This window comes from Balaenoptera ricei, chromosome 7, assembly GCF_028023285.1.
Source record: "Balaenoptera ricei isolate mBalRic1 chromosome 7, mBalRic1.hap2, whole genome shotgun sequence".
Classification (NCBI taxonomy): Eukaryota; Metazoa; Chordata; class Mammalia; order Artiodactyla; family Balaenopteridae; genus Balaenoptera; species Balaenoptera ricei.
Genome location: NC_082645.1, coordinates 92,872,008 through 92,886,329, shown reverse-complemented (window position 1 = coordinate 92,886,329; position 14,322 = coordinate 92,872,008). Strand labels below are relative to the sequence as shown.

The 14,322-nt window shown below is 38.7% G+C and overlaps 1 long non-coding RNA gene across 1 annotated transcript in view; it reads left to right on the top strand.

Moving 5' to 3' along the window:
- The window catches only part of LOC132369176 (uncharacterized), a 255,598-nt gene that overhangs the window by 87,992 nt on the left and 153,284 nt on the right, over nucleotides 1–14,322 (top strand). The gene's annotated exons all lie outside the window — the stretch shown is intronic.

Here is a 14,322-nt window from a genome sequence, read left to right as displayed (position 1 = left end):
GTACTCAGTAGTAGTCATTTCCCATTTGCCCCACAATATCCCTATCCTTAGACAAACACTGATCTACTTTTTGTCTCTATGGATTTGCCTATTCTGAATATTTCATATACATGCAGTCATAAATTTTGTGACCATTTTCTTGTGCTTAGCATAATGCTTTCAAGGTTCATCTATGTTGTAGCATGTGTTGTTACTTCATTCCTTTTTATGGAGAAGTAATATTCCATCATATGAATATACCACATTTTATTTATCCATTAAACAGCTGATGGACATTTGGGTTGTTTCCATTTTTTGTCTATTATGAATAATGCTGCTATGAACATTTATGTGCAGATTTTGTGTGGACATACATTTGTTTTCAGTTCTCTTGAGTATATACCTGAGAGTGAAATTGCTGGGTTATACGGTAACTTTGTGTTTAACCTTTTGATTAACTGCTAGACTTTTCTTCAAAGTGGTATTGCTGAGAAAAAGATATAATAGCTGCATCATTTTATTTTCCCATCAGCAGTGTATGAGGGTTCTAATTCCTCCACATCCTTGCCAACACTTGTTATTATCTGTCTTTTTGGTTCTAACCATCTCAGTGGGTGTGAAGTAATATCTCATTGTAGTTTTGATTTATACTTCCCTGATGGTTTGAGTACCTTTTCATATGTTTATTGGCCACTTGTATATCTTCTTTGGAGAAATGTCTATTCAAATCTTTTGCCTATTTTAATTGTCTTTTGATTATTGAATTGTATGTGTTCTTTTTATATTCTAGATAAAAGTCTCTTAGCAGGTATATAGTTTGCAACTATTTTCTCCCATTCTGTTAGGTGTCCTTTCACATTCTTGATGATGTCCTTTGCAGCACAAATTAAAAAAATTTTGATAGAGTCCAATTTATTTTTTTTCTTTTGTTGCTTTTGCTTTTACTGTTTGTATGTAAGAAACCATCACCTAATCCGAGATCATGAAGATTTATGCTTGTGTGTTCTTCTAAGAGTTTTATGGTTTTAGATCTTACATTTAGACTTTTGATCCACTTTGAGTTAATTTTTGCATATGGTGTGAGGTAGAGGTCTCACTTTATTCTTTTGTATGCTTAGCTATTTGTCCTAGGACCATTTTTAAAAAAGACTATTTTTCCCCATTAATGGTCTTGGCATGCTTATTGAAAATCAATTGACCAAGATATGTGGGTTTATTTCTGACTCTAAGATTCATTCCATTGATCTACAGTCCATCAATCTATCCTTACACCAATACCATATTGTCTTATTTACTGTAGGTTTGTAGTAAGTTTTGAAACAAGGAAGTGTGAGTTCTACTTATTTTTCTTTATCAAGATTGTTTTGGCTACTCTGGGTTTCTTGAATTTCCATAAGAATTTTAGGATCAGCTTGTCAATTTCTTCAAAGAAGCCAAATAGAATTTTAAAATTTAATTCAAAAATTTGCTATTTAAAAATGTGAGAGTGTAGAAGGAGCTTCTGAGTGTGGCTGCCAATAGGCTAGTGTCTGTGTCCCCATTGTGAGCCACAGCCACCCCCAGCCTCACCAGGAGACTCTGCAGACCAGCAGTTTTTTTCAGTTGAACTTTTGGTGACCAACAAAGGGACCCAGAGCAGACTTCTCTCCTTCACCTGAAGTCTATGAGGATCCATAGCCTGGTAGCAGAAGAAGCTTCTGGACCCATCTGCCACCTTGGATAGTCCAGATGAATCTGGCTGTGTGGCTGACAGGGTCTTGATGCTCCGGCCGGGTGTCAGGCCTGAGCATCTGAGTGGGAGAGCTGAGCTCAGGACATCAGACCGCCAGAGAACTCCTGGCCCCATGTAATATTAATCAGTGAGAACTCTCCCAGAGATCTCCATCTCAACGCTAAGACCCAGCTCCACTCAATGACCAGCAAGCTCCAGTGCTGGACACCCCATGCCAAAAAACTAGCAAGACAGGAACACAACACCACCCATTAGCAGAGAGGCTGCCTAAAACCATACTAAGTTCACAGACACCCCAAAACACACCACCAGATGTGGTCCGCCCCACCAGAAAGACAAGATCCAGGTTCATCCACCAGAACACAGGCACCAGTCCCCTCCAGCAGGAAGCCTGCACAACCCACTGAACCAACCTTACCCACAGGCAGACACCAAAGAAAATGGGAACTACGAACATGCAGCCTGCGAAAAGGAGACCCCAAACACAGTTAAGTTAAGCAAAATGAGAAGACAGAGAAATACACAGCAGATGAAGGAGCAAGAAAAAACCCCACCAGACCAAAGAAATGAAGAGGAAATGGGCAGTCTACCTGAAAAAGAATTCAGAGTAATGATAGTAAAGATGATCTAAAATCTTGGAAATAGAATGGAGAAACTACAAGAAACATTTAACAAGGACCTAGAAGAACTAAAGAACAAATAAACAATGATGAACAACACAATAAATGAAATTAAAAATTCTCTGGAAGGAATCAATAGCAGAATAACTGAGGCAGAAGAACGGATAAGTGACCTAGAAGATAAAATAATGAAAATAACTACCACAGAGCAGAATTTAAAAAAATGAATGGAAAGAATTGAGGACAGGCTTAGAGACCTCTGGGACAACATTAAACGCACCAACATTTGAATTATAAGGGTCCCAGAAGAAGAAGAGAAAAAGAAAGGGACTGAGAAAATATTTGAAGAGATTATAGTTGAGAACTTCCCTAATATGGGAAAGGCAATAGTCAATCAAGTCCAGGAAGCACAGAGAGTCCCATACAGGATAAATCCAAGGAGAAACACGCCAAGACACATATTAATCAAACTACAAAAATTAAGTACAAAGAAAAAATATTAAAAGCACCTAGGGAGGAGCAACAAATAACATACATATGGGAATCCCCATAAGGTTAACAGCTGATCCTTCAGCAGAAACTCTGCAAGCCAGAAGGGTGTGGCAGAACATATTTAAAGTGATGAAAGGGAAAAACCTGCAACCAAGATTACCCTGCCCAGCAAGGATCTCATTCAGATCTGACGGAGAAATTAAAATCTTTACAGATAAGCAAAAGCTAAGAGAATTCAGCACCACCAAACCAGCTTTACAACAAATGCTAAAGGAATTTCTCTAGGCAGGAAACACAAGAGAAGGAAAAGACCTACACTAACAAACCCCAAACAATTAAGAAAATGGTAATAGGAACATACATATTGATAACTACCTTAAATGTAAATGGATTTTATGCCCCAACCAAAAGACATAGACTGGCTGAATGGATACAAAAACAAGACCCATATATATGCTGTCTACAAGAGACCCACTTCAGACCCAGGGACACATACAGACTGAAAGTGAGGGGTTGGAAAAAGATATTCCATGCAAATGGAAATCAAAAGAAAGCTGGAGTAGCAATTCTCATATCAGACAAAATAGACTTTAAAATAAAGACTATTACAAGAGACAAAGAAGGACACTACATAATGATCAAGCGATCAATCCAAGAAGAAGATATAACAATTGTAAATATTTATGCACCAAACATAGGAGCACCTTAATACATAAGGCAAATGCTAACAGCCATAAAAGGGGAAATCGACAATAACACAATAATAGTAGGGGACTTTAACACCCTCTTTCACCAATGGACAGATCATCCAAAATGAAAATAAAGTAACACAAGCTTTAAATGACACATTAAACATGATGGACTTAATTGATATTTATAGGGCATTCCATCCAAAAACAACAGAATACACTTTCTTCTCAAGTGCTCATGGAACATTCTCCAGGATATATCATATCTTGGGTCACAAATCAAGCCTTGGTAAATTTAAGAAAATTACAATCATATCAAGCATCTTTTCCGACTACAATGCTATAAGAGAAGAAATCAATTACAGGAAAAAACTGTAATAAATACAAACACATGGAGGCTAAACAATACACTATTATTAAATAACCAAGAGATCACTGAAGAAATCAAAGAGGAAATCAAAAAATACCTAGAACAAATGACAGTGAAAACACAACGACCCAAAACCTATGGGAAGCAGCAAACGCAGTTCTAAGAGGGAAGTTTATAGCAATACAATCCTAACTGAAGAAAGAAGAAACATCTCAAATAAACAACCTAAGGCTACACCTAAAGCAATTAGAGAAAGAAGAACAAAAAACCCCCAAAGTTAGCAGAAGGAAAGAAATCATAAAGATCAGATCAGAAATCAATGAAAAAGAAATGAAGGAAACAATAGCAAAGATCAATAAAACTAAAAGCTGGTTCTTTGAGAAAATAAACAAAATTGATAAACCATTAGCCAGACTCATCAAGAAAAAAAGGGAGAAGACTCAAGTCAACAGAATTAGAAATAAAAAAGGAGAAGTAACAACTGACACTGCAGAAGTACAAAGGATCATGAGAGATTACTACAGGCAGCTATATGCTAATAAAATGGACAACCGGGAAGAAATGGACAAATTCTTAGAAAAGCACAACTTTTTGTGCTTTTCTAAGCACAAGCCCTGAAATTGAAACTGTGATTAAAAATCTTCCAGCAAACAAAAGCCCAGGACCAGGTGGCTTCACAGGAGAATTCTATCAAACCTTTAGAGAAGAGCTAACACCTATCCTTCTCAAACTCTTCCAAAATATAGCAGAGGGAGGAACACTCCCAAACTCATTCTACGAGGCCACCATCACCCTGATACTAAAACCAGACAAAGATTTCACAAGAAATGAAAACTTCAGGCCAATATCACTGATGAACATCGATGCAAAGATCCTCAACAAAATACTAGCAAACAGAATCCAACAGCACATTAAAAGGATCATACACCCTGATCAAGTGGGGTTTATCCCAGGAATGCAAGGATTCTTCAATATATGCAAACCAATCTATGTGATAAACCGTGTTATCAAATTGAAGGATTAAAAACCATATGATCATCTCAATAGATGCAGAAAAATCTTTTGACAAAATTCAACACCCATTTATGATAAAAACCCTCCAGAAAGTAGGCATAGAGGGAACTTACCTCAACATAATAAAGGCCATATATGACAAACACACAGCCAACATCGTTCTCAATGGTGAAAAACTGAAACCATTTCCACTAAGATCAGGAACAAGACAAGGTTGCCCATTCTCACCACTATTATTCAACATAGTTTTGGAAGTTTTAGCCATAGCAATCAGAGAAGAAAAAGAAATAAAAGGAATCCAAATTGGAAAAGAGGAAGTAAAACTGTCACTGTTTGCAGATGACGTGATACTATACATAGAGAATCCTAAAGATGCTACCAGAAAGCTACTAGAGTTAATCAATGAATCTGGTAAAGTAGCAGGATACAAAATTAATGCACAGACATCTCTTGCATTCCTATACACTAATGATGAAAAATCTGAAAGAGAAATTAAGGAAACACTCCCATTTATCACTGCAACAAAAAGAATAAAATACCTAGGAATAAACCTACCTTAGGAGACAAAAGACCTGTATGCAGAAAACTGTAAGACACTGATGAAAGAAATTAAAGATGATACCAACAGGTGGAGAGATATACCATGTTCCTGGATTGGAAGAATCAACATTGTGAAAATGACTATACTACCCAAAGCAATCTACAGATTCAATGCAATCCGTATCAAACTACCAATGGCATTTTTCACAGAACTAGAACAAAAAATTTCACAATTTGTATGGAAACACAAAAGACCCCAAATAGCCAAAGCAATCTTGAGGAAGAAAAACGGAGCTGGAGGAATCAGTCTCCCTGACTTCAGACTATACTACAAAACTACTGTAATGAAGACAGTATGGTACTGGCACAAAAACAGAAATAGAGATCAATGGAACAGGATAGAAAGCCCAGAGATAAACCCACACACATATGGTCACCTTATCTTTGATAAAGGAGGCAAGAATATAAAATGGAGAAAAGACAGCCTCTTCAATAAGTGGCACTGGGAAAACTGGACAGCTACATGTAGAAGAGTGAAATTAGAACACTCCCTAACATCATACACAAAAATAAACTCAAAGTGGATTAAAGACCTAAATGTAAGGCCAGACACTAAAAACTCTTAGAGAAAAACATAGGCAGAACACTCTATGACATACATCACAGCAAGATCCTTTTGACCCACTTCCTAGAGAAAGGGAAATAAAAACAAAAATAAACAAATGGCAGCTAATGAAATTTAAAAGCTCTTGCACAGCATAGGAAACCATAACCAAGATGAAAAGACAACCCTCAGAATGGGAGAAAATATTTGCAAATGAAGCAGCTGACAAAGGATTAATCTCCAAAATATACAAGCAGCTCATGCAGCTCAATATCAAAAAAACAAACAATTCAATCCAAAATTGGGCAGAAGACAGAAATAGACATTTCTCTAAAGAAGAAATACAGATTGCCAAGGAACATATGAAAGGATGCTAAACATCACTAATCATTAGAGAAATGCAGATCAAAACTACAATGAGGTATCACCTCACACCGGTCAGAATGGCGATCATCAAAAAGTCTACAAATAATAAATGTTGGAGAGGGTGTGGAGAAAAGGGTACCCTCTTGCTCTGTTGGTGGGAATGTAAATTGATACAGCCACTATGGAGAACAGTATGGAGTTCCTTAAAAAACTAAAACTAAAAACAGAACTACCTTATGGCCCAGCAATCCCACTACTGGGCATATACCCTGAGAAAACCATAATTCAAAAAGAGCCATGTACCGCAATGTTCATTGCACCTCTATTTACAATAGCCAGGACATGGAAGCAACCTAAGTGTCCATCGACAGTTGAATGGATAAAGAAGATGTGGCACATATATACAATGGAATATTACTCAGCCATAAAAATAAATGAAATTGAGTTATTTGTAGTGAGGTGGATGGACCTAGAATCTGTCATACAGAGTGAAGTAAGTCAGAAAGAGAAAAACAAATACTGTATGCTGACACATATACATGGAATCTAAAAAAAGAAAAAAATGGTTCTGAAAAACCTAGGGATAGGAGAGGTATAAAGATGCAGATGTAGAGAATGGACTTGAGGACACGGGGAGGGAGAAGAGTAAGCTGAGATGAAGTGAGAGAGTGGCATTGACATATATACACTACCAAATGTAAAATAGATAGCTAGTGGGAAGCAGCTGCATAGCACAGGGAGATCAGCTAGGTGCCTTGTGATCACCTAGAGGGGTGGGATAGGGAGGGTAGGAGGGAGACGCAAGAGGGAGGGGATATGGGGATATATGTATACGTATAGCTGATTCACTTTGTTATATAGCAGCAACTAACACAACAATGTAAAGCAATTATACTCCAATAAAGTTGTTAAAAAAAAAAAAGTGAAAATTCTGAATGTCGAAGAAAACATTTAGAAGTACCTTGCTATTTTATAGCTATGAAAACCCCCATTGATCCATTTACGAACTTTGGTAATGTGGACACACTTTTGAGCAGAAGCGCTTCCCTCTTATTAGATACACATCCTGGAAAAGTTATAGGGCTTCTCTGAACGTATTTATTAATCTATTAAGAAGAAAGATAAATTGGATTCCACCAAATTTAGAATTAGAAAATATTAGAAGAGTGGAAAGGCAAGCCACAGAATGAGAGAAGACTTTGCAAAACATCTGACAAAGAATTTGTATTCAGGATAATAAAGAAGAACTAATAAATCAATAAGAAAAAGGCAAATCTCCCAGCAGAAAAGACTTGAGCGGGAAGTTCACAAAAGAGAACATAGAAATTAAAGGGTGCCTACCTGTAAGCTGAAAAATGGCCCCCCAGAGATATATTCACTTCCTAATCCCCAGAAGCTGTGAATACCACCTTTTATGGCAAAAGATATGTGGGTAAGCCCTATATGCAGTTACATGTGTCCTTATGAGAGAGACAGCAGGAGTTTTGACACAGACATACACAGAAAAGGCACACAGACAGAGGCAGAGGCTGGAGCGATGTAGCCTTAGTACAAGGAGTGCCACTAGAAGCCACCAGAATCTGGAAGAATCAAGGAATGGATTTTTCCCTAGAGCCTTCAGAGGGAGTACAGCCCTGCTGACACCTTGATCTCAGACTTCTGGCCTCCAGAATTATAAGTGAATAAATTTATTTCGGCTTAAGCCACCATATGTATGGTAATTTGTTACAACAGCCGTAGCAAACTAATAAACTGTCTTTATCAGTTGTCAGGGATAAGCAAATTAAAAGCACAATGTGATACCTCTGCCCAGCCCCAGAAAATTAAAATGAAAAAGATGGATAATTTTAAGTGTTGGTGAGAATGTGGAACCACTTAAACACCCATATGTTGCTGGTGAAATGTACATTACAACCGCTTGGCTAAACTGTTTCGAAGTATCTTCCAAAGCTCAGTAGATGCTTATCCTATGATTCAGCCATTCCACTTAGACGTGATATACCCAAGAGAAATGCACACTTTTACTCAAAATCATGAATATAAATGTCCAGAATAAAACTGTTCTAATAGCTCCAACTTGGAAACAACTCAAATGTCCATGAACAGTAGGATGGATAAATACATGACGATATATTCATACTATGGGATACTATACAATAATGAAAATGAATAACTACAGCTTTACAGATTAATCTCACAAACATAATGGTGACAAAAGAAGCCAGACACAAAAAGAGTATATATACTGTATGATTCCATTTATATAACATTTCAGAAACAGGCAAAACTAGTTTGTAGTGTTACAAGTCAGGATAGTAGTTACTCTTTAAGATGGGTAATAACTAGAGGGGGACATAAGGAGTTAGACTTTAATAAAAGGAGATGAAGTTAATAAAATCTGTCAGTTCATAGGATGTGTCTCATCCATTTATTAATTTATTTAAAATATTTATTTAATAAATATTTATATTTATTGAGCTTCTATTGTTTGCCAGGAACTGTTCTAATGCTAGGGTTATAGAAGTATGCATGACAATGTTTCTGTGCTCATAGAGTTGACATTCTAGTAGTTTCCTCTCTAAACACTGGAGTACACTGTTACATTGTTGGCTCCCTATGATTCACACCACATGACACTCATATCCTTGGGTAGTTCTTTCTCACATTGATTTGGATTTGGCCACGTGAACTACTTTAGCCAGTAAGATGTTAGCAGGATGCAAGCAGAAGCTTTGAAAAGTGCTTGCATATTGGGGCTTTAGCTCTTTGAATGTTCCTTTCTGGAAGCCAGATGCTATGCTATAAGAAGCTTGGACTCAATGACTGAATATTGAAAGGCCACGTGCAGGAAGTGCCTGGAGGATGAGAGTCCATCTTGGATGTTTCAGCCCCAGCCAAGCTCCCAGCTCAACGAAACCACATAAGCAACCTCAGCTACACCATGGCAGGCAGAAAAACTACCCAACAGTGCCCAGTCAATCACAAGACTTGTGAGAAACAATGAATTGTTGCTTTTTTAAACCACTACGTTTCGGGGGTGGTTTGTTACAGAGCATTTGATAACCAAAACATACAAATGGGTGAGCAAATAAATAAGAAATACAATTTTAGAGTGTGATTTAGGCAATAAAAAATTAAACAAGGTAATGCTGTAATGAGTGACTGAGGAGAAATTCAGAGAGGCTGGTGTGAGCACATTTTTAAAACTTTAAAGTCACATATGCTTGTGAGGAATTACTAGGGTGCTCTATACAGAAACTGAGGAATTAACTGTTTCTTGTTGGGAGTGTCAGGTACTGTAGGGGATCAACAATAGAGGAAAATCATTGGAATTTATAAGAGCTGGATTGGAGTTAAGATTCTGCTTTTGACCTTGGGCAAAGCCTTGGTGCTTTGTGAGCCTCAGTTTCCTCATCTTTTATATGGGGATAATAGCACTTATCTTACCTACCCTCCAGGATTGCTGAGGAGGTTATACTTGGTAATGTTTGCAAAAGTACTCCAATGTCTTAAAATATTACTTAAGTGAAAGCATTTCTATGAAAAAAGACATTTTGATCACCCACTTACTTTCTGAAGTCTCTGCTCTGTCTGCAAGATGATACATTCAAAGTCAATGAAATAAGTTTTATGTGCCATACCCACAGTCTGTCTGTACATTCTACTGGCATGGTCTTTGTTACACATTAGCCTTTTTAATTTATTTAGCATCCATTGGGACCAAGGTTCTGCAGTTTTGAATAATCCACGAAGTTGTCACTGAAAGCTGACATCCTCTATGTTGATAATGAAGAAAAACACCAATGAACAGCCTTATTAGTGTAAAAAGTCACACAGTCTAAAGCCTCTATCCCATTAGGAAAAAACTCAACATATGTCATGTCACATTAATAAATACTGCATTTGCAAAGTGCACCTTATATCAACAGTAAATTCCCCCATGGAAAATTGATTCGCTTTTAAATTTTAATTGACTTCTTTTTTCTTTATAGACCCTAGTTAGGTTTCCCCCCTCTCCTTTTCTTTCACAAATAATGTAAGTTTATACGAGAAATGCATCATTCTCTAAACCAAACAGCAAAAAGAGAAACAAAATGCAGAAAAAAAGAGGTAAGGAGAAATAAAAGTGGAAAAATAACAAATTGGTCATTAAGAGCAAAAAGATGCATGAGATAAAGGAGAGGGAGGCAAGACGAGCATCTACTATATTGGGCTTCGTGCAGATGTAAGTATAAAATGCTCCACAAGTCCTGTAATTGAGAAAATCTATCAAATGTTCTGACAGCTGCTACGGCATTTCCAGAAGCGATAAAACTTGAATTTATTTCACTCCTAGAAAAGGGGCAGTATCACCTTCTGGCGGCTTTAATGAAATGCCATAAAATTCGAGGAAAAACCGTGTTGTAAAGTCATAAAAAGGTAGTCGGAAGTGGATTGTTGGAAATGCTGCGGGAGGGGTTGGCGTGTCTGAAGAGTGATGGAAGGGGATCAGAGGCCTCTCGGTGAGGTTCTTGGTCACCAGCAAGGCGTTCACTTTCCCACCGTTCCTGACCCCTGCTGCCTGGGCTGCAGGACGGGGGGAGGGTGTGCTGAGAGGAAAACGCAGTCCGCGCGCCGCCCCTCCCGCTCGCCCACTCCCAGAGTTCGGCCAATGGCTTCATTGCGCTCTGACTTTTCACCTTTGACACCGGGACTAATAAACCCTTTCCAGGCTCACCTACTCCATTTGTATTTTGTGGAGGTGACCAGCAGGAGTACTGTCACCTGCATTTCTTCAGATGGCAATAATGCAGCAAATTGGAATGGGTGCTCCCCAGCCATAAGGTCACCCGTCCTGGCTGCAGACCTGGAGAGGAAGCTACCAGTTCTTGCTTGGGGCAGGATTTAGAGCAAACACAGACACATATTCTGCTTTAGAATCTGATTATTCAGGGCTTGGCTCACACTTAACCAACCTTCTTCCAGTTCTCTCTGGCCTTGGTTCTGCTGAATGATATTGTATCTGTGGGTCTACTTTTTCCCCTAGATGATGAAAAACTGAGAGGGCAAGGATTGTCTTAAAGTTCCTTTTTGACCCCTTTGGCACCTTGCCTCACACTTTGCACATAGTATGAGCTCATTAGATGTTTCCAAGTGGAAGAGAATTTTCAAAAGCCTCAGGTTGTCAGGTAATGTCTTCTATTATTCAGTCACTTCTGTGTTGAATAACTACCCTTGGTAATATCTATAGAAGTGTGAGCTAAATTCATTTATTGAAGATTATAGTACAAGTAGCAGTTACATAGTATTTTACTTTATATTTTCAGTTTGGTATTTTAATAAAGTCACATTAGATCCATATAAAGAATTCTATTTCAAAGATAAATAAACAGAAGCCCTGAGTCTTATAGTGAATTTCTTTGGTCCGTCAAACTCTGTGCAAAGATTATGAAGTTAAACTGTAAACTTGAGAATAAAGGCCTAAAATGAGGGATTTATATGTGAAGATCAAGATATGCCTATGAGATAATGTTATTCAAAAAAGAGAAGGTGAAGAGAAAGTTATTTTAACTGGCAGCAGCTCTAAGAAAGATTTTAGCACAGACCTTTTGAAGCTGTCCTAAAAACAAAAACAAAAATAAAATCTAACTAACTAAATAAAATAAATGATGATTTCGGAACAGTGCAAGGAAGTGAGAGGATCAATAAGGTTAATGAAGACAAAGAAAATAAAAATGGATTGTGAAGTTTGAAAGTGGGAATGGGTATTTTTTCTTTAGTGAACTGATGACCTCACGCCCTCGGCATAAAGGGGAATTTCTGCAGTATAAGTTTGACCTAAACCACAGGTTAAAGAAATGTCAGTAAGAATGTCAATCTTTGGAAAATCTTGTGAGCACTGTTATTGAGTTATGACTGTCACTTGAGCAGTGCCTTCAGTGGAATAGGATATAAATTTCCCCAAGGCAAGAGCAAGTGCTTGGAAGCCAACAAAGTTTAGTGATCATCCTTTCATTTTTCTATGCTCAAGTCCTTTGTCAGCTTCAGAACTGGGAAGTCAGCTATTAAATTAGAGATGAAATAACGCCAGACTCCAGATGTGGCTGCCTCACACTCCTGTCTTTAGCCAGATGTGCCCAAACTATCACATTCATCATGATTAAAGGTGGTGGGAAAGCGGCATACAACACACCCACAGGAACCCGCATTCACACAGGAGACTCTCCTCCCCAGTGAGCAGAGAGTCACTGCTCGGAGGCAGGGAGTAATGGTGAAGGCTCTTCAAAAGTCCAGTAAAAGGAGGTATACCTTTCGGGCTTCCCTGGTGGCGCAGTGGTTGGGAGTCTGCCTGCCAATGCAGGGGACACGGGTTCGAGCCCTGGTCTGGGAGGATCCCACATGCCGCGGAGCAACTAGGCCCGTGAGCCACAACTACTGAGCCTGCGCGCCTGGAGCCTGTGCTCCGCAACAAGAGAGGCCGCGACAGTGAGAGGCCCGCGCACTGCGATGAAGAGTGGCCCCCGCTTGCCACAACTAGGGAAAGCCCTCGCACAGAAACGAAGACCCAACACAGCCAAAAATAAATAAATAAACAAAAAACAGAATCCTCCTCCTAACAGTTGTATGAATAAATTCGGAAAAAAAAAAAAAAAAAAAGGAGGTATACCTTTCTTTTTTATGCATAATTGATCCCAGCTCTAAGTTCCAATGGTCTCCATTAGGTCATTTACAAAGCTCTTTGCACAGCCATATTTAAGCAGTCACCTCTGGTGCTGCAACTATCCTGCCTTTTTGGTACAGATCTATCCTTGCTTAATTGCTTTCTGTTTTGGGGTAAAACCTTCCACTTTCCTCTCATCTCTCTTCACCCACTTTTGATTGGTGAAAAGCTTAAATCAGCACCAGATGATGTGGGAACGATACTGAGGGCAACATGGAAGGACCGTGGATCTCAACGAGTTTTTAGAGGACATTGAGGGGGTAACTGAAGCTCATGGTTGTGGTGGGAACTGGGCAGGCCAGACTGAAGTCTTACCAGGGCTTAAGGGCACTTGGGCATAGTTATCATTGCTGGTCTAAGTGTGAGCTGGTCTCCAGGGTGATATGAAGAGGTCACAGATTATCACTGTCCCGCTGATCAGAATCTATAAATCACGCGTCTTTCACAAGTGGCGATGAGACTGGGAATAACTGAGGGGTGTGAGAGCCTGGAAGCTGCCGTTTAGACCTGGGTGAAAATGAGCATGTGCTCTGTCATTTCTGCCACAGCCTGCAGCCCACGAAACTGTAACAGGTTTTGTCAGGTGTGAGGTAAGCCATTGTCGGAGCACAATTGGGAAGGAGTGAGCTGTGTCCTGTATGCAGTTTAAGGAGTATATTTATCAGGAATGGTTTTACTTAGAGCCATAAACTGTCCTCTGAGATCTTTGCTCAAAGAGAGACTTTGATGAATAAAATGATAGTAACTACTTGGACTGAATGGCGGCTTCTCATGTTAACTAAAACAAAATGCACAATGGCAACAAAAAAGGTCACGTGCAGGTTCTAGGTGTTTTATGCTGAGCAAGCATGATAGATCACTTCTAAAAATTCCCAGACAACATGATGCTTTTCATTAGGGCAAGGTTATTAGGATTATTTGAAGAAAATCTTTAGGATGTTCTAACATTTCTAAGTGGCATTCCACTACTGATAAAAAAAAAGCACACAGTATTCTCTGAAATGTTTTCTAATAATATTCTCCACCTTGACAGTGTGGAAAAATTTCAATCTTTTCTCACTCTTTCTAAAAAGCAGAGAGAGGAGGGAGAATGGCAGTGGGAATCATGAAAAATTTTAGTTCATTCGGAAGTTGAAGAGACTTATTTTTCAAATGTATTCTTTCAAATCCAGGTTCCTATAACAGATGCTCTCAGCTCCCAGGCTCCTTCCATCTG